Genomic DNA, 22,847 nt, shown 5'->3' on the forward strand with positions numbered 1-22,847 from the left:
TAGAGTACGTTATGTACACACAACCTCACCTAACATTACAAAATCTTAGCGGGAACTCCCCTTATCACTCAGGGATATGAAAAATAGATTACGACCGCTTCTAAGACCTACCGAATATACAAATATAATTTCATAAAAATCGGTCAAGTGGTCTCGGAAGAGTATGGAAACTAACACTGTGACAGGAGAATTTTATAGATGTAAATATATATATATGGCTATTAACAAATAGGGGTTGGTGATAGAAGAGTGAAAATTAAGGGTTGTATGTATTTTCTAATTCTACATCATATAAAATTAAGGTAGATAATTTTGTCCAAAAAAAAAATAAAAAAAATTTCAGGGGGGCAACCCCCCTTATAACTTACGGGTATAAAAAATAGATTAAAACCTCTTCAACGCCCTACAGGATAAACGTGTAAAATTTTATAAAAATCGGCCAAGCCGTTTCGGAGTAGTATGGTAACTGTATATAGAAGTAACAAGTAACTGCGAATTAAATAATAAAAATGGCTAACTTTGAACCTAATTAACCTAGGCAAAAAGTTTTTTTCTGAAAATTCGTATAAAAATACCAGCTTTTGAAATCCTAAAGTAGATTTACTCTATAGTCAATATTAACAAAGTTATTCAAATTGTTTAGAAGCCAAAAATGACTCTATTTTACTAAACTTTTTTCGGAGTGATAAAAACGACTTTTTAATGATTTTTTTCAATACTTTAAAAATATAACTATTATTCTTGCATGTGGTTTCCACAGAATTGCTATGTCGTTATTAGTTTCTAAACAATAACATTGCGAAAAAAGCTCTTTGCGATAAACAAATTGAATATAATTTAAACTAATTGACGAATCGTCTTAAAATTTTTTGTGCATTATATGGAATGTTTGACTCAACTTTTCGTGCAATATGAAAGTCTTACGGCCATTTTCGCAAAAGTTATAGCACATTTTTTATTTTTGAAATTTTAGTCTTATTTTACACTTTCCGAAACAAAAAAGGATCGGACTAAAATTCAAAAAGTGCCATTTCAAACTTTGGCTCATTTACAAAAAGAAGAATATTATAAATAAGATATTTAATTACCCTATTTTTACCTGTAGCGATTTAAACGAAAAACTGCCATTTTTGACCCTTATTTGTTAATAACTAAGTTTCTCGTCCGAACTGTGACGGGCATTTTTGTATTTATAATGTATTAGGTATATATGTAGTAACCAAAAAATCCATTTGCAACCTGGCTGCTCAAGTGTCCCGACAAAAACCTTATTTCTCTGGACTATTTGCTTTTAAGGATCAGTTGTAGTATTCTATATCGATTCCCCCTCGAGGGGATCGAGTCCCAGATAAGATATTTCCCGGTGTTTAACAGTCTTTAGCAATTCTCTATCTTTGTCGACCCTCCTTAGTACTTCCTCATTAGTTTTCCTTTTTGACCAAGGTATCTTCAGCATCCGTCTATGAATACACATTTCCAATACTTCAATAATTGCTTCAATAAGTATCAAGCCAATAATGCTTCAATAAGTATCAAGCTCGAATAGAATTATTCTATTCGAGCTTGATAATTCCAAATTTCTACACCATACAAAAGTACATACCAAATATAGCACCGTTCTTTGTCTTCATTTCCATAAAACTCGTTATAATCATTGCTATTCTGCATTTTAGTTCTATGTGTGGATCTAGTTGGTCCATTATAGACCAGGGCATTTAGCACTAAAAACACCCGAATAAATAAATTTTTAAATACAGCACCTAGAGACTTGCAGTTTTTTTGCATTATGTTCAGGATAACGCCAGGAAAAAAGTCTACCATTCAAAAATGGGTGGAAATGCATAATTGCACTGTAAAAATGCATCCAAAATTGCATAAATATAAAAATAAATCAAAATCAGTAAACTAAGGAACAAAATTTATTATTTGGGGAGTTTTTGGGGTCACTGAATACGATTACGTCATCAGAACTGATCTCCGGATCCCCTGGGGCCCAAGGTCACAAAAAGAGACGTCATCTTCTGGAGTTTCGGTGGTTTTCGGCAATAAATCGATATAAACGGATTACTCACAGGTTTTAGGGGTCGCTAAATACGAATATGATATCAGACTTGACCTCCGGTGTACCTGGTGCCCAGGGTCGCTACTAAGGCACGTCATCTTCTGGAGTTTCGAGGGATTTCGGCACTAAATTGATGTATCTGGACTACTCGGGGGTTTTTGAGGTGGTTAAACACGAAGATGTCATCAGGACAGACCTTAGGATCACCTGGTGCCCAAGGCCACTGTAAGAGACGTCATCTTCTGGAGTTTCGAGGGCTTTCGGTATCAAATTGATACAAACGGACTACTTACGGGTTTTTAAAGTCCTTAAACACGAATATTCCATCAACACCGACTCCCTGTGCCTGTGCACCTGGAGCCTAAGCTTACTGCAAGGGTCGTCCACTTCTGAAGTTTTGAGGGATTTCGGCATTAAATTGATAAAAATGGATTACTCGGGGGTTTTTGAGTCGGTAAACATGAATATGCCATCATAACAGACTCCTCGATCGCCCAAGGTCACTACAAAGGACGTCATCTTCTGGAGTTTCGAGGGCTTTTGGCATTAAATTGATGCAAACGGATTACTTACGTATTTTTGAAGTTGCTACACACAATTATGAAATTATAATTAAACTCCGGAATATCTAGTGACCAGGATCGCTACTAAGGCACGTCATCTTCTGGAGTTTCGAAGGTTTTCGGCATAAAATGAATGCAAATGGATTACTCGGGGGGTTTTTCAGGTCGTTAAACACGAATATGCCACTAGAACAGACCCACGGAGCACCAAGTGCCCAGGATCACTGCAAGGGACGTCATCTTCTGGAGTTTCGAGAAATTTCGGCAATAAATTAATGCGAATGGATTACTGACGGGTTCTTGAGGTTGCTAAATACGAATATGCCATCAGAACCAAATGCCGGAGTACCTGGTGGCCAAGTTATTGCTAGGGGCGTCATCTTCTGGATCTTCGGGAGACTTCAGTACTAAATTGATGCAAACGGATTACTCATAGGTTTTTGGGGTTAATGAACGCAAATACGCCAATTTAATGCCGATATTCCTTAAAACTTCAAAAGATAACGTCCTTTGTAGTGACCTTGGGCACCAGGTGAACTGGAGGTCGGTTGTAATGGCATATTCGTGTTTAGCAACCTCAAAAACCCTAAAGTAATCCATTTGCATCAATTAAATGCCGAAACCCCTTGAAACCCCAGAAGATGACGTGCCCTAGTAGCGACCCTGGGCACCAGGTATTCCAAAGTTTAATTATGATGGCATATTCGTATTTAGCGACCCCAAAAGCTCGTAACTAATCCGTTTGCATCAATTTAATACCAAAATCTCTCGAAACTCCAGAAGATGACGTCCCTTGCAGTGACCTTTGGCACCAGGTGATCCGGTGGTCTGTTATGATGGCATATTCGTGTCTAACACCTCAAAAATCCCCCGAGTAATCCATTTTTATCAATGGAAAAATCCCTCAAAATTCCAGAAGAGGACGTCCCTTGTAGTGACATTGGGCTCCAGGTGCACAGGTGCACCCAGGTGTGCATGTGCACAGGGGGTCGGTTCTGATAACATATTCGTGCTTAGCGAACTCACAAACCCTTCAGTAATCCATTTGCATCAATTAAAGGCCGAAAACCCTCGAAACCCCAGAAGATGACGTGCTTTGGTAGAGACCCTGGGCACCAGGTACTCCGGAGGTCAATTCTGATGGCATATTTGTGTCGAGCGACCCCAAAAGCCCTCCAGTAATCCATTTGCATCAACTAGTAGTACTGGGAATATATAACATCGAACCGTTCTTATGCGAAGTTCCAAATTTAGATCATGACTGCACAGGATTTTCTTAAATTTCATAAAACTTGTTCTTGCTTTGGCAATTCTACTTTTTATTTCTGTACTAGGGTTCCAGCTTTCATTAATATGAGTACTCAGATATACAAGATTACTTACTCGTTCAATTGAGTCATTACCGATTGTTGCGTTATAGTTATTATTATTTACGGCTGACTGTTTACTAATAACTATAAACTTTGTTTTTCTTGCGTTGAGTTTGAGTCCATATATCACGCAGAATGCCACCATTCGGTTCAATAACGCTTGAAGATGTTCAATTGATCCTGTCAGTAACAAGGTGTCATCTGCGTATCTGATATTGTTCATAAGCATACCATTAATGAGTATTCCCTCTTTTGCGTTTTCCAACACTTCATATAAGATTGTTTCAGCGTAAAGATTAAACAACATTGGTGACAATATACAGCCTTGTCGAACTCCACGCTTGATTTTTACTTCTTCAGAGCACTGATTCCCAACCCTAACACATGCAGCCTGGCCCTAATACAAATTTGCGATTATTCTAATGTCCCTACCGTCCAGACCGGTAGTTGTGAGAATATGTAGCATTTTTTCATGGCGAACTTTATCACAGGCCTTTTCAAAATCAATCGCGCACATGAAAACGTCATGATTTACATCTCTGCATCTTTGAATTAAAACTTGGGTTGCGAATAGTGCATCACGCGTTCCAAGGCCACAGCGAAAACCGAATTGAGTACTTGAGATTCTTTCCTTAATTTTTCTATATGTTCTTTGATGAATTATTCTAAGAAAGGTTTTCAATACATGACTCATTAGGCTGATGGTGCGATAGTCGCTGCATTTTGTGGCTCTGTGTTACTCCACAATATGTCTAACTTTTAATAGAGAATGCTAATTTTTATGTGTTCTTACTTGAAAGTGATGCGCAGTATTCAAAACTGTGAGTTGATGTAAGTTTAGAAGAGATGATGAGAACAACAAAGGCTCAACACATCAATACTGTAATGGGATACTTCAATGCAGGGGCGGCCCGTCGGGGTAGGCAAGGTAGGCGCCGCCTATCCTCTTCAAATGTAGTACAATAATATAAATTATTAATATAAATTACTTATTTCAAAATTGTAATTTATAAATTTTGACACAATACCTACAATAAAATAGCAAAAATTATCCAAATTATTTTTAAAAATATCCAAAAAATTTTCTCCGTAGTTATAATTATTGTACGCTCCTTGTAGTATCAGTAGTACTGTATAAGATTCTTATTCTTCCTTGGTAAAGCACTTGAAAACGTAGCCTGAAATAGAACGACGCCAACACCGAATTGACGTGCGATCTCTCTCTGTTTACGCGAGACGATTTTGAAAGGGCGGATAGGCACAGAGTCTTATAGCCGGACCTACAAAATTTTATCAGTTGCTTCTCTTGTGTCTTGTGAAACTGTTTTAAATAATTGTTTTTTGATTTTGGCTGTTATTAGTAGGTTAAGTATTGAATAAAACTAGGTAGGACAATTTAAATTTGTTTATGAAAACTGAATAATAAACAGGTAAATTTGAGATCGGTCTATCGAAGGGCATTTTAATTTTATATTAATTTAGTAATAATTCACTAACGACAAATAAATCTGTGAATAGTTATTTGTCAGTCGTCCATTATATTTTTATTGTGTTTCAATACAATTTGGATAATTTAAAGTTAAACTGACGAATTGTGTTATTAGATTATATAGATAATTAAAAATTTAAAGCAAGGTTAATTGTTAACTTATCAATTTATTCGAAGAGTAAATTATTATTTGATACATAAATAAAATAAGTAATATTTGACGTTGTTGAAACGAAGGTGTGTTAGTTTTATTGGTGGAAAAACTTTAGTCATCGAATATGAATATTTTAAACGATGTAATATGCAGTTTAATCGAGACGCCTTTTTCAAGGCGCCAAAATCAAGAAAGATCAGAAATTATTTCAATGGGCCGGCCTTTACCAAATTCAACAATTTTATCCACAGATAAGACAAAAGACAATCGACCATTTTCGAGATCGTTTAAAACAATATGGTATGAAAATCATAAATGGCTAAGCGGAAGTTATTTTAAAAATTCAATTTTCTGTTGGCCTTGTCTGTTGCTCTCAAATTTGAAGCAAGATGTTTGGGTGAGTCAGGGATATTCAGATTTGAAAAATTTATCAGCTAGTGTAAAAAAACATGAATGTTCGAAAGAACATTTAAACAATTGCTTAGGTTTAAAACGGTTAGAAAAAAATAAACAAACTATTGACAGTGCTTTAGCTGGACAAATTTCTCTGTCTAATAAGATATATAATGAAAAAGTTGAAAAAGGTTGAAGAAGTTGAAGAAATTGATGTTACAATTCTGTTAGTAAAACAAGAACTTGCATTTCGCGGTCGTGATGAGAGCCATAATTCAAACATGGGAAATTTTAAAGAAATTTTTAATTTAGTAGTTAAACGCGATCAGGAAATCCAGGATCATGTTAAAAAATAGAAGGGGTGTTCACGGGTTTGTCAAAAACAATACAAAATGATTTAATAGATTGCCTTGCCGATTACGTAAAAAATGAAATTTCAACAGAAATTAATGAAAGTCAATTTTTTTCTATACTAGCGGACGATACTACTGATATAACCGAAAAATCACAGTGTACTTTAACAATCCGTTTTGTTAACAAAGCTGGTCAGGTAACAGAAAGATTTTTAGGGTTTTTTGATGTTAGCGAGAATAGATCTGAAGACGCTCTATATAGTTTAATTTCAAACGTGCTTGAGCCATATGATTACAAAAAAAAAATTATTTGCTCAATTTTACGATGGTGCAAGTGTAATGGCTGGCTCTTTAAACGGATTACAATCAAAAATTAAAGTAGATGCTCCAAAAGCAATTTTTACACATTGTTGCGCTCATAGATTACATTTAGTATTGCAAGACGGCTCAAAATGTATTACAAATTGTAGGATATTTTTGTCGCCTACCCGAAGTATATGTGTAGCCTATCCGCATACTGAGGTCACGAGCCGCCACTGCTTCAATGCTAAGATGGGAAAACGAAGAGTTAGGGAATATGTCGGAAACTATAGCATTGGAAGACCAATAATTGTTAATCAACGATATTTTTCAGAGCTGCAGCACTGCATCCATGCAGAAAAAAAATCGCGTTCTTTCGTGTTTTTTTGCTTCGTAGAATCTATGTTTAAAACATATATTTTTGACTTCAGAAGGTGAGACTTCGATAAAAAATTTAATTTAGTACAACTTTATGTAAATGTGTATGTAAGAAAAGTGCATAGAATTCACCGTAATGCACCCTAGTGCATAAAGACTAATTCATCCCTTTCTCAAAAACGCACCTCTTTAGATGGTAGTATTCCGCGGTTTTTTTTTATATTTGGGGATCAATTGAACCGCATGAAACAAAACACCTTTAACGTTGTAGTTCCTTTCTAAAGTATATAAGCAATAGATTAATAAAAGATATGAATAGAGTATTCATGAATTACGGCATACAGATTCATTTTAAGAAAACTAAGAATATGATATTCAGTGAGAATCAATTTATCATACACGCTACAATAAATAAATAACACACATTTCTTGCAAAATATATAAGGCTATCCTGCCCTTTTCTTTCGATTTTTTAAGTGGCTAGTATTTGTAGCATACATTTCTTTACTCGATATATTTATAAGCAAAAACTTTTTCAATATTTTAATGAAGAAAAATAATGGTATTATGATTAAATGCAATAGGAGCGCAGAAGTATTGATTTCCAAAAAGAAAATAACTCCGGATATCTTCCACCTGGGTGATAAATTTGACAACTCTGCGCCCATATGACATACTCAAAGATTTTCCTACCCCGTTGCCAATTCACGCCGAAATTTAATATCAGGAGTCGATGAGTTTACATAAAATATTAGTTTGAATCGAAATATATGTGTATTAAAAATCGCTAAAGCCGCACCAACTTTTTCGTACTAATATTCTGGGAAGATTTTTCTGCTTGCCCCAAAACAATTTTCTGATATAATAAATTAATTATGACAAAAATTACATTTAAAATTCATTTATTCTTTAGGTATAATTAAGTCAAAAATAAATAAACTAATTTTTGTTAAGTATCTACTATCTCTATAGTTATGTTTTCTAGGTGAAGCAATAATATATAAACGGATTTTACTGTTTTTTTTTTTGTAACAAAACTGATTGTTTATAATGCATTATTTTCTCCTTCTACCCCAAGAGGGCGTATAGGGGACTATCTGATCCATTTGGTGTTTAAATTACTGATAATAAATCCACTAAAATTAATCATCAAATATCATTACATGGGAACAATAATCTCAAAGCATAAATCATCAATGATATCAGCGTAGAATCGTATGAAAAAAAATTTCGACTTTTTTTGTTTACCTCGACTTAATAAAAAAAATATTAACTATAACTTTAAAAGGTAGTTAAAACAGTAAACCTACTTATTGTTGTCCAGATTCATATCAGCTAAATAAAGAGGATTAGCAACATTGATCAACGAGCAGCTTAGTTTAATCAACGTAATCAACTGATCCTGGGTGCAGAGAGCTGATTACTCACTCACCTTAAACTCTAAAATCAATGAAACTGAAGCGAAGCAAAACAAACCCAATAATACCTTTTATCTCAAAAAACGTTACAGAATCGGAGCTTGGAACGTCAGGACCATGTATGAAGCGTCAAGACTAGCGCAAGTAGTAAAAGAAATGGAAGAATTAAGGATACACATTATGGGGCTATCTGAAATAAGATGGCCTGGGCAAGGAGAGACAACAATATCAAACGGAGGAGTGCTGTTACACTCAGGAAACGATATAAAAGAAGACAGGAGGAATGGAGTTGGGATCCTTCTAGTAAAGAGGCAAAAAGAGGGCTAATAAAATGGCATCCTATATCAGACAGACTAATAGTAGCACAATTCAATTCTCAAATAAGAAAGATAACCATTATTCAATGTTACGCACCGACAGAGGTAAGCGCAGAAGATGAGAAAGAAAATTTTTACCAACAATTAACAGATACTATCGGAAAGGTGAACAGAGGAGATATACTAGTAGTCATGGGAGATCCGAAAGTTGGCAAAGACAACAAGGGAGTGGAAACATGCATGGGAACACATGGACTAGGGAATAGAAACAACAATGGAGAGAAACTTATAGAACTTAGCCTAGAAAACAATCTTGTCATTGGAGGAACGATTTTCCCACACAAAGACTGCCACAAAATAACCTGGATATCACCAGATAATAAAACGCAAAATCAAATAGACCACATTTTGATTAATAAAAAATGGAGAAGTAGCCTTCTAGATGTACGAAATAAAAGATCAGCAGATGTAGGAAGTGATCACCACCTACTAATAGCAGAAATAAAAGTAAAAATTAAGGCAAAACGCGGGAGTAAACAAGATAACAAACGAAGAAGATACAATATACAACGACTGAAAGACAGTGAAACCCAGAAAATGTGGAGTAACAAAATAAAGTTGAACACAGAAACTGTAAACAACACACAGACAAATATATCAAACAAATGGGAGATGATCAAAGAGGCTGTACACCAAACTGCACAAGAAGTGTTGGGCTACAACGAAGAAAAGAAATCAGAGTGGCTAAGTGATAACACATGGCAATTGATAAAAAAGAGGAAAGACTTAAAAGCCGAACTAAATAGAATACAAAAATTAGAAGATAAAATCAGAATAACCCAAGAGTATGCAGATACAAATAAACAAGTAAAAAAACGCTAGAAATGACAAAAGAAAATGGACAGAGAAGATGGCGCGCTTAGCAGAAGAGGCAGCCGAAACAAATAATCAGAGAGAGCTATATAGAACCACTAAACGTCTTGCAAATAAGAACTTCAACAGTGATAAACCACTAAAAGACAAACAAGGACAACTGCTTACAACAACTGAAGAGTAAACACGAAGATGGCATGAGTACTATAGCGAACTTATGACAGAAGAAGAAAATGAGCCGCCGTTCCAAGTTTTTGTAAATAGATGTCTACGTAAAATTCTAAAGGTATATTGGCCCAATACCATAACAAATGTAGCACTATGGAAAAAAACCAAACAAGAACCCATCAGAACAACAATAAAGAGGAAAAGATGGAACTGGCTGGGACACACACTGAGGAAAGAAAATGCAGACATAACAAAACAGGCACTCAAATGGAATGCAGTAGGACGAAGAAGCAGAGGACGCCCGACCAAAACATGGAGGAGTACCGTTGAAGAAGACCACAAAAGTATGAAGAAAACCTGGGGAGAAATAGCAACCATGGCCAGAAATAGAGGAGAATGGAGAAGCTTCGTGGATGCCCCATGCTCCTTCACGGAGTAACAGGATTGGATATATAATCAACTGATCCAGCTAAAATTACCGATCTAGCTACTTGAATGCTTTGTGACATCTGCAATATCATTACCAGACTTTAAAGAAAAAACACATGATTAGATATGTAAGAAATATCTATCACGATAAGGCTTTTTGGGTGTCTTTGATGATTCAGCTTTTTGAGATATTCCAAAATGGTTCTGGTCCGATAAAAGAGGTACTAGCTCCTTCTTTAGTAAGATTGTCAGCAATGTGTTTATCAGAAATTCCGTTATGCCCTTGCATCCATGATAAATGTAATTTGTTATGATTTACTTAAGGGACTCGCTGCAGTTTCAAGCTGTTACTGACTTGCGACTGACAAGTTGAAGATTTCAAAACCTTTGGTGCGACCTTGACAGTTAGAGGCTTCTACAATTATTATACACCCACAAAAACATAGGCGTAACCAGGATGATCCTAAGGGGGGGTTACAACTACCTGAAAGGGGGGTTACAACTACTGGAAGGTCTCTGAGGGCTATGGTGTTAAGCGTATAGAGCTCAAAGTACATCCCAATGGGGGGTTATAACCCCCAAACCCCCCTGGTTACGCCTATGCACAAAAATTACCTGAAGTTCAAAGAAAATTGCTAGATAATATAAAGATAAACTAGGATGCTTTCTAGGTCTCCTCTTAACCATTGTTGAAAGTAGTAGTAGTAGATCACAACTTCAAAGTAGTAAAAAAGTTTAAATATCCGGGGGCGGCAATCATACATGATAACCACATAGAACAAGGGGGTTCAGCAAGGATATATGCGGGGTATAGAGCATTACACTGCCTATCATCATTATTAAGATCTAAGCTGCTAAAACGATAATCTAAATTAAGACTGCATACTGTGTACATGTCAATTATTCGCCCAATTGTTACGTATGGAAGTGAAAAATATGGACTTTACACCAGCGGAAAGTAAATAAGCGGCTGGTAATTGAAAGGAATGTGCTCAGAATGATATTTGGCCCTAAAGTAGATGAATAATTGACAGGAGAGTGGAGAAGGCTCCGCAATGCTGAATTGGTGATTCTGTATGCTACTGAAAATATCGCCAAACATAAAAAAGCTAACCGGATAAGCTGGGCAAGTCATGTGGTAAGATCAGAGGAAGACCGTTTGTTAAAGACAGTGTTTTTTTTAGAGACCAGACGGTAGAAGATCAGTAAGCCGTCCCAGAAAAAGTTAGAAGGATGATGTTGAAGCCGATTTATCTAGGATTGGGTTACAACAATGGGAAAGGGAAGCTAGAAAGCCAGTCAAGAAGAAGAAGATGTAAGAAGGATGTCAAAGTTTATGCAACGAATTTTTAATTATTGACCACTAGACCAGGGCTCATCTGTAAAAATATTAGTACATTTGGATGCTGAGAGGTGACTCATATTCTTTTACAGAAATTTCTTGAAAATAACGCATATAATAATATTTGAGTTATCCTCCCACTCAAAAAGGTCCGGAACATTGTTTAAATAATCAAAATATCAAAAAATTAAGGAAAAATTCGATTTTTTTCTTGATTTTTTTATTATAACTTTAAAAGTATTTATTCTCGAGAAAAGTTGCGCTGACATAAGAGTTGCGTAATTAAATTTACTACAATATAGGATTAACTGAAAATTTAAAAAAATGTCACCCTTGTTGCAAAATAGCAATAATTTGGAAAAAAACATAAAAAAAACAAGTATTCGCATTTTACATTTTTCAACCATTTATGCTACACTTAGGACCTTCATATTTCACCCAGAAAAACAATATGATATGTTAAAACAATACTGTAAATTTCATTAAGATCGGTTTAATATATTTTGCAAAATAAATTTTGAAATCCAGCTTTCGCAAAAAAAATTCATTCTTTCAACATGTTGCAGCACTGAAAATAAAGCAGACAGCAAGTTCATTTTTTTTTAAATATAAAAGAATACTGTACCTTTCATTTGCAATTTGCAAAATTAAAATCGGTTAACTACCAAGGCGTCAGGATTTTTTTTTTAAATAAACATTAATTTTTGGTGCTACGCGCAGGACAGCGGATACGTTCGCTCTGATTGGGCATTCCAATGACCTTTGATAATGATTAATAAATTTTAATTTTTAGTACATTTCGAAATAAATAAATAAATTTGTTTATTGCAAAATAAAAACACATACTCTGTCCTTTAAAAAACACTTTTTTAGCAAAAACTTTCTTTGTTCATATATTTTAACGTAGAAAATAAAAGTGTATTATTTTTAAACATATGCAGTTGTTTAAACAATTTTTCACAAACAATAATCAAATTAGTTTGATTTTTGTGGAATTAAAATATGAACATACAACAAAATATAGAGTAAAAAATAATATATTAGATAAAGATTGGAAGAAATTTTGGTGGAAATTAACTTGTGTGAATCGAACACCGCTGTCCTGCGCGTAGCACCAAAAATTAATGTTTATTTAAAAAAATTCCTGACGCCGTGGTAGTTAACCGATTTTAATTTTGCATATTGCAAATAAAAGGTACAGTATTCTTCTATTTGTAAAAAAACATTATAACTTGATATCTGCTTTATTTTCAGTCCTGCAACATTTTGAAAAAAAATTTTTTTGTGAAAGCTAGATTGCAAAATCTATTTAACCGATCTTACACTATTGTTTTATCATGCCATAAGTTTTTTCTGGGTGAAATATGAAGGTCATAAGTGTAGCAGAAATGGCTGAAAAACGTAAAATGCGAATACTTGTTTTTTTATGTTTTTTTGCAATTATTGCTATTTTGCAACAAGGGTAACCATTTTAAAAATTTTTAATCAATAATCTTATATTGTAGGAAATTTAATTACGCAACTTTTATTTTAGTACAACTTTTCTCGGAAGTGAATACTTTTAAAGTTATAATCAAAAAACAAAGAAAAAAATCGAATTTTTCCTTCATTTTTTGACATTTTGATTATTTAAACAATGTTCCGGACCTTTTTGAGTGGGAGGATAACTCAATTATTATTATATGGATTAATTCCAAGCAATTTCTGCAAAAAAATTAGAGTCACCTCTCAACGTCCATCTCAAAACAGATCCGCCCTGGACTACACATCTATTTCTTCTTCTGCTGAATTTGATGATATTTTTTGCAACTGAGAAGTTGAAACCGGTTGTTTTTTTAACATTTTGAAACAGAACATATTCATGCACTTCTCGGCTGACCCTCGTATACTCATATGGGCCATGGTTCACGCTGATGTGAATAAATAGCAAATTTTAATAATATTCTGTTCGTGTCAAATATAATGGATGTTTTTAATATTATTTGAATTAAATAACATAATGGGCGTCATGCTCGTGTTAACATCAGAATAGGACTACTAAACAGTCGCATCTATATCTTATTTGCATCTCTAAACAAAATTATTCATAACAATATAAAACCATCTGCACAGTACTTGTAGTTTGATATTTACCTATTATAGAAGCTTTAAATAATAATATGTAAGTTATTTTAATTACTACAAATATATATTTTATGTTTTATTGCAGATGAAGCTTTGAAGCACCTCACGCTTCATAATAGTGCTTATTCACAACATAATTCTATATGCAAGGCTATAAATTTAAAGGTGATAGTTTTCTTGTGGTTACGACCACTTCAGTTTGTAGGTACTTATTTCTTTAATGGCTGTAGCTCAAGCCTCAAGTATCAGTTATATTTATTTAATATGCAAAAATGATTATGCCCTTATGCAATAATAATATAGGACTCGCTATAAGTATATACCAGGCATATTTTCTTCAGATTTTCAATTTTCATCAAAGAATTTATTATAAATAACATCACAATTTTCTTTCTTGCTTGTTTCTGTTTTTCATGTAAGTACATTATAGTCTGCAAGGAATAATAATATGCTGGACATCTGATTTTTATCCCTACAATATGTATGGCTTTACTATTCTAACTAGTAACATAATTTTGATGTATTTTACCGTTGCATTTCCAACCTGCACTCATCATCATCCAGCCTAAAAATTCCACTGCTGAACATAGTGGAATTCCGTTAAAGCATTCATAGAAGCATTCCGTTGGTTTATTATCCATGACTCGCTGTTACAGGTTAGTGTCGGCACGCAGATGGAATTAAAGACCTTCAACTTCGTCTGTCTGGTGATTTCCTTTTTATTGAGCAGAGCCTTCCCTAAAACATGAAAAAGTCTTTCGGTGTTTCTTATTCTGCTGTCTACTTCTGTTTCAATATTTTCATTTTCGTTAATGAACCCTCCTAAGTATTTGAACCATGATACTTGTTCAATTGTTTCATCGTCTATTCTGATTTGGAAATCTTGTTGATGCGGTATACTCATCACTTATGTTTTCCTGGTATTTATTATTAGTCCTCTGTCTCTGAATGCTTTATTCCATATAGACAAATTTTCTTTGCAGTTGTTTTTCTGTAGGTGCTAGAATAACGAGGTCATCCGCGTACGCCATTGCGTGTATTGAAACCGTTTGCATGAGTCTGTATCCTATGTGATAGGCTTTTGTCATTTGTTTGCATGCTTTCATTATTTCATCCATGATAGCTATAAATAGCAATGGGCTTAGTATGCCTCCTTGACGTACTCCAACTCTTGTCCTGAAAGCTTCCGAGATCTTATATCCTTGTCTTACGTGTACCTTCGCATTTTCGGCATAGAAATTTTTAATTGCACTAGTTAGATTATCCGGGACATTTTTCCTGATTAAGGAATTCCAAATGATTTGCCTTGGGACTGGATCAAATGCACTTTCGAGGTCGATAAATCCCATAAATACCTGTCCATTTCTTTCAACGGTTTTTTCAACTATCTGACTTAATGTGAAGACTAGGTAAATCTTGGATGCTTCTTCCCAGTCTGAATCCGCACTGATTTTCTTTGAGATGTATGTATGTATGTAGAGTAGAACACTATATACACCTTTGCTATAACAGGCCCATATATAACAGAAAGTGAGGTTACATGGACAATACAAACGGCACATAAATAAAAAAGCACTTGGCCCCGATGAAATAAGTGCTGAAATGCTAAAGTTTTTGGCAGAAAATGAAATTAAAGCACTGTGTGGTCTCTTTAACAGAATTTATGACACTGCACTGGAACATTACCAACTGATTGGCTAAAGTCGACATTTGTCACAATACCAAAGAAACATTGTGCAAATACATGCAGTGATTATCGGACAATACCTCTGATGAGTCACGATATAAATCAAAATGTATACACATGTGCAATCGATTTTGAAAAGGCTTTCGACAAGGTCCGACATAACAAAATGCTAGAAACATTGAAAACAGCTGGATTGGATGATAAAGATTTACGAATAATTACAAATGTATACTGGCGTCAATGCAAGAATAAAAGTTGAACAAGAACTGTAGGGTGAAATAAATATAAAAAAGAAGTGAGGCAAGGCTGTATCTATACTATCGCGTTTACTCTTTAACTTGTATTCAGAAGAAATCTGGAAAATGGAGAAAACAGAAGGTATGTAGCATTGACAATGGAGTAAATATTAGATATGCTGACGATACCTTAGTGCTGGTTAATTGTGGAGAAGGCCTTTAAAGTCTAATGAACAAAATAAAACAAAACTGTGATCGGTATGGGTGAAAACTCAACGTTAAGAAAACGTTTAAAACGAAAAAAAAACGTCAGCCTCCCTGAATTTTTTAATTACTCTCTTCATAGTTCATCATCATTTAGCGCTACAAACCTGGGTGGGTCCTGGCTGACTGTACAACTTTTTTCCAATTTTTTCGGTCTTCCATCAACCTAGGGTCAAATGGAATGTTCATTTTCCGGAGATATGCTTGGATGTAATCTCTCTATCGCATTCTGGGACGTCCGAGTGGTCTTTTGCCTGTAGGAATCTCCTCCCATACCAATCTTACAAGTCTCTCGTTATGAAGTCTGTGCACGTGGCCTGCCCATCTTAGTCGCTGTGATTTGATTTCTTGGACAATATCGGCGTCATTGTATTTTTAGTGTTTTTAATTCGATATTGGTCTGATCCTATACTGTTTTGTGGTGATGTCGTGGTGAGGTCCGAAAAGGTTTGTAAGTATTTTTCGTTCAAAACGTCTGAGCTTTTCTTCGTTTGCGTTGGTTATGGTCCAGATGTTAGTACAAGTCTGACGATGGATTTATAGATTTTGATCTTTGAACTTATTGTAAGATTTTTTGATTTTAAGCTTATTCAGTGCGAATAGACAGCGATTTTCCGATTGGATTCTGTCTTTTATTTCTTCCGTAACATCGTTGTCAGCTGTGATTAGGGCCCCCAAATACTTAAAACGGTGTACTCCTTCGAAATTGAAGGTGTTGACCGTCACATTTTGTCCTATCCTGTCACTTCGTGTCGTTCTATTTATACATATAAACTTACGTGCATAGAAAATCGGCCCACCTAAAAATTTGGTCATTTTTGATGTCTCATATTTCCTAAGCCTATTGGCCGAGTTAAGTGATTTTTTGAACATGTTATAGCCTGATTCTTTTTTAATACCACTGTAGTAATATTGTTGCTAAACAGGTAAATTTTCATTGTATACCGGGTGTACTAATCAAGCTGTGTTTTTTTCTCAAAGTTCGCATCACCCTGTGGAATATTCTAGCATTTATAAAATATTGAAATTAAAACCCAACTATAGCCTTAAGTTTTCTTAACATTCTGTTTTTTGATTCATTCGTTTATGTTGGATAATAAAAAAGTTAGATACTTTAACAACTAGACATGTTCTTCATGAATATACGGTGTTTCTAAATAAGTGCGACAAACTTTAAGGGGTAATTCTGCATGAAAAAATCATGACAGTTGGCTTTATAAACGTATGTTCGCAAATGTTAATGAGACCAAATCAACCCATGTTACCTTTTCACTAAGAAGAGGTATATGTCCAGCAGTGTTATTAAATAATCAAATGATTACTCAGAGAAATGAAGTCAAATATTTAGGTTTATATCTTGACAGAAGATCAACATGGAGAACACATATATTTACAAAACGAAAACAATTGGGTCTCAAACTAAGACAACTTTACTGGCTTATTGGCAGAAAATCACAATTAAATCTCACAAATAAGCTCTTAATATATAAAGCCGTACTGAAGCCAATATGGACGTATGGAATTCAATTATGGGGTTCTGCTAATAATTCAAACCTAGAAATCCTACAAAGATTCCAGAACAAAGTTCTTCGAATTATAGTCAGTGCTCCGCGGTATGTTTCGAACAACATAATAGAAAAAGACCTACAAGTTCAATCCGTAAAAACTGAAGTCACAAAGTACAGTGAAAAATACAAAAACAAAACTAGTGCTCACTCTAATCACTTAGTGCGCGAACTGTTTAATGACAACGATGAAGTGCGTCGACTAAAGCGTTTTAAGCCTACAGACTTATTAAACAGATTTAAATAATGTTAATTAACATTTACCACTACATTATTAACTTTGTTTGTTAATTATATGTTAAAGGAAGCCTCTCACTGGAGAGAATTCCTACATGTCATTTGTTCTTCTAATAATTGTCATAAAATTTACTTATTGTTACGAGTGATAACAGATTGTAAATTAAATGGAGCTTAAAAAAAATGTTCGCAAATGTTTCGTTTCCGAGATACGGGATGTTGAATTTTTTCTTACAAACTGACGATTTAATTGTTGCTTTAAAACGAGTTGAGATATGCAAATGAAATTTGGTAGGTTTTAAGAGATAGTTAATGCGGATTTTTTGACATAAAATTAAGAATTTTTTATTCACAATTAGCGTGCATACGGGTAATATGATCGGTCATATTACACGTATGCGCGCTAATGGTGAATATTCAATTGTTAATTGTATGTCAAAAAATGTGCAATAACTACGTCTTAAAACCCACCAAATTTCATTGGCATATCTCAACCGGTTTTAAAGCAATAAATTAAATCGTCAGTTTGTAAAAAAAAAATCAACATCCCGTATCTCGGAAACGAAACATTTGCGAACATACGTTTATAAAGCCAACTGTCATTATTTTTTCATCCAGAATTATCCTTTAAAGTTTGTCGCACTTATTTAGAAACACCGTATATTCATGAATTAGGGAGCGGATTTTATGCTAAATGCATATTGCATGCATATTTCGCATATTTGAGAACTTTACTAAATTTTGCATATTTTTAAAGAAACATGCATATTTTGAGCCTATTTAAAAAAATTTAAGTAAAAAAAAATTAATTTTTTAATTCGACACACAATATTTCCCCGCACAGGCTGTCGTATCTACATGAAGAGAAACGGCTCATTCACTGCCTTTTCATATTTTCTTAGAAAAAACTTTATCTTTACACAAAGTACTTATAGTGCTTATAGTACGCCGTTATGAAATGATTGTAGGATGTTAAAATGATGAAGGACGGTTTACCGGGAAATCCGAATTTTATTTACTTTTATTATATTTAGTACAATTTGTATCCCAATTTAGTAGGTACCTATAATTCTGGTGATTCTTTTAAATCCCCTATTGTTAAGATAATTTACACCTTTAACCATAGTTTTACGGTTTTCTAACGGAATTGAAATATTCATGCTTTAGATCAGATCCCGTCTTTAAACGGCTTTAAAACTTTCGAGGACATAATATGCGAAATTTTTAATGGAAATTTTGAAATTGATTTTGGTGCAGAATTTTCGGCTTTAACAAGTTATTTTAAATACGCCCCAATTACTTCTGTTGATGTTGAAAGTAGTTTTTCAAGTTATAAAAATATTTTATCTGACCAAAGAAAATGTTTCCTCGTAAAAATTTTGGAAAAACACATTGTAGTAAATTATAATCGAAGACATAGATAGTGATATTGTTGTTTTATTTTAAATAGGTAACTATTGCTATCAGTTTTTGTAGAAAATGTGAATAAATTGCATATATAAAAAATAATGATTTTATTTGAAAGATAATAAATAAGATTGCCGCCCACCCCCTATAAAAGAACCACTTAGAATAGAATAGAACAGAAAATTTGTGGTTTCTCCAAATGCCCATTTTTTTAATTTTTGTGCATATCTTGCGCATATTTCGTAATTTTTTACTGCATATATATGCGCATATTTCATCAAAATTGATCCCATATAAATCCGCTCTCTATCATGAATAACATGTCTAGTTGTTAAAGTATCTAACTTTTTATTATCCAACATAAACGAATGAATCAAAAAACAGAATGTTAAGAAAACCTGAGGCTATAGTTGGGTTCTAGTTTCAGTATTTTATAAATGCTAGAATATTCCACAGAGTGATGCGAACTTTGAGAAAAAAACACAGCTTGATTAGTACACTCGGTATACAATGAAAATTTACCAAAAATGAGAAAATTTTTAGGTGGGCCGATTTCTATGCACGTAAGTTTATATTTCGTTTTCTCTTCATTAATCTTCAGCCCTACTTCACTTGTTGCTCTTTATAGTTGCCTAAGTTAAATCAATATTTCGACCAAATTTTGTACGAAATTTTCGAACTATAACCATCAAACTTTCAATGTATTTTTAAAATATTGTTCAACAATTAAAACTCGTCGATCTCTCGCGTAACGCTGTATTTTTATTAACCCTAAACTTTCAGCTGTCAAACTGTTTTTGGTTTGTTGTTTTTACTGCCCAAATGGCAGCAAATTCAAATCTTTCATTTACTCCTCCGATCTCTTTATTTCTCTAAATAGATTCCAATTGGTAGCATGATTATTGAATTATGGATTATCGGTGGTCTTGGTAGCTATTACTGGTGCAAATCTGAATCAAAACGTAATTATTATATTCCACGGTGAATGATGTAGTAAAAAAAGGGAAATTATGAATTTATAAATTAGCTCATGTCATTGAATGTCCCTAACGTACTTTTAAACCATAAGCAATGCAATGAAAAAGCTGCAAAATGAATTTCATATAAAACCTGTTAAGTCTTTTACATATTATACTGATGCTCAAAAAAATGCACTTAGAAGGACAAATATTTTTTTAAATATTTATTTATGGGAGTATACATTATAATATTTTTATTATTTGATAACATTATAAACAAATGTGTAACATCATGTTTGCCAACAAATTAACAATGAGTGGTTTCTCCTTGATTTTTTATTAGACCAGGGTGCATCTGTAAAAATATTAGTACATTTGGATGTTGAGAGGTGACTTATATTTTTTTGCAAAAATGCTTGAAAATAACTCATATAATAATATTTGAGTTATCCACCCACTCATAAAGGTCTGGAACATTGTTTAAATAATCAAAATATCAAAAAATGAAGGAAAAGTTCGATTTTTTTCTTGGTTTTTTGATTATAACTTTATTTATTTATTTATCGTATGGCATAGATACAACAAGAACACATAATTTTAAAAAAAAAAGTATATAAAACACTACATGAAGTATCACAAACGAACATCTAATGTATTAATATACTGTAAAACATTTTCGGTCGCATTCAGGAACTCATCGAAAACTCCAGGGTATCGCCTTCGGGGGCATTCCTCAATAATGTGGCGGATGGTCTGCCGTTGCGCACCACAATCACACTCAGGAGTAAGGGCCTTTCCCCATCTATGCAAGCTGTCAGCACATCTACCGGTCCCTGTCCTTATTCTGTTCAGCGCCGTCCATGTATTGCGGGGCAGTTCAAAGCCTGGCGGTTTCTGATCGATACAGGCCATTTGGTGTGATTCCTGTGGTGAGTCGCTCTCCCATTGTCTTCTCCAAGCGTTGGTGAGGTCGAAATGTTCCTGATGTAGGGAGGTGGCCCTTAACAATGGGGGATATCTGGAGCGCAGTCTTTTCATTTCGATATCAAGCTTATCATGGTGGATGGGTAGTTGATGGTTAGCCTCGATTTTTCGATATTCTCTGAGAAGAGAATGACTTCTTCTTAGTTTAGGCGGTGGAATGTGACTCAGAATGGGAAGCCAATAGTTCGGTGTTGGTCGAATTGTACCTGAGATCATTCGCATTGTCTGGTTTAATTGGGTGTCAATGATCTTCGTGTGTTTGCTATTGAGCCATACCGGCGAAGCATATTCAGCCGCCGAGTATACGAGTCCGAGAGCGGATGATCTGAGTACGGAGGCTGAGGACCCCCATGTGGTGCCACATAGCTTTTGGATTATATTATTTCGCGTCTTCAGTTTTTCTGCCGTTCTTTGTAGGTGTTCCTTAAAACTTAAGGTTCTGTCAAGAGTCACTCCAAGATATTTTGGTGTTGAGTTATGAGCGAGTAGTCTGTTTTCAAAGTGAACGGAGAGTTTTTTGTTGGCTTGGGCATTATTAAGATGGAAACAGCACACTTCAGTTTTCGTTGCATTGGGCCGTAGCCTCCATTTGCGAAAATATTCACCCATAACAGCAAGGTCATCCGTCAGTATTGTCTCTGTAACATTCATGTTATTATGTCTTGCTGCAATGGCCCAATCGTCAGCGTACCCAAATTTCTGCGAAGTTGTCCTAGGTAGGTCCGCAATGTATAAATTAAAGAGTAAGGGTGCCAAAACAGATCCCTGTGGCAGTCCATTGCTGAGCTTCATTTGGACACTTCTTAAGTTGCCCATTGTGACGTGAAAAGGTCTGTCGGTGAGCATGCTATCAATGAGTTTGGTTACCTTTTGGCACGGGATGGCACGGATCAGTTTGCAGATTAGTCCTTGTCTCCAGACGGTGTCGTATGCAGCTGATAGGTCAATGAAAGCAACGGATGTTTTTTGCTTTCTTTGAAAACCTGCTTCGATATGTGTTGTTAGGGATAGGATCTGATCTGTGCAGCTGCGGTTAGGTCTGAACCCTGCTTGCTCAATAGGTATCACCCCCAATATGGTGTTACTAATTCTGTTGTGGATTAAGCGTTCCAACAGTTTATAGACACAGCTCAGCAGTGCAATCGGTCGGTAGTTTTGGGGTTGATCATTTGCTTTTCCTGGTTTCAATATGGCTATAATGGAGGCCTTTTTAAGGAAATGGGGGATTTCTCCTGATTTTAATATATCTGTGTAGAAATCAGCCAGCCATTTCCTAGCATATTTGCCACAATGGAGTAAAAATTCTGGATGTATTTTATCGGAGCCAGGTGCCTTTCCAGATTTAATTTCTGATATTGCTGAGGTAATTTCTTCTGGAGTAAACTCGTCAGAGTATTCAGATGTAGGCGAGCATGCAGACTTTAATATTTTTAGGTCTTGTTTTACTTTGGTGGTGTGGTCACGATCTCTAGGTGCCCTTGAGTTTGCTACAATGTGGGAGGCCACTCTGTTGGGAACTATTGGTACTTTGTCTCTAGTTGAGTGTCTGCTACTACCAAGTTTTCTAAGTAAGGACCACGCTTTTCTGCTTGATTTACTAAAGTCTAGTTTTTCCACAGTTTCCATCCATTTTTGCCGTCTGGCTGCATCCAAACTGTGCAGCAGTTCGTCCGCAATTTCTCGGTCTTGGCTTTCGTTGTATTCTTGATACAATTTTTCGCATTTTTCATCCCATCCTGGGACATAATCTCTACGATATCCTCTGGGTATAGTTT

At 34.8% G+C, this 22,847-nt stretch overlaps 1 protein-coding gene across 1 annotated transcript in view; it reads left to right on the forward strand.

Moving 5' to 3' along the window:
• LOC126893217 (cytoplasmic polyadenylation element-binding protein 2) overlaps positions 1-22,847 on the forward strand; it is a 577,895-nt gene that overhangs the window by 42,749 nt on the left and 512,299 nt on the right. The window lies entirely within an intron of this gene.

The sequence above is a fragment of the Diabrotica virgifera genome, chromosome 10 (genome assembly GCF_917563875.1).
Source record: "Diabrotica virgifera virgifera chromosome 10, PGI_DIABVI_V3a".
Lineage (NCBI taxonomy): Eukaryota > Metazoa > Arthropoda > Insecta > Coleoptera > Chrysomelidae > Diabrotica > Diabrotica virgifera.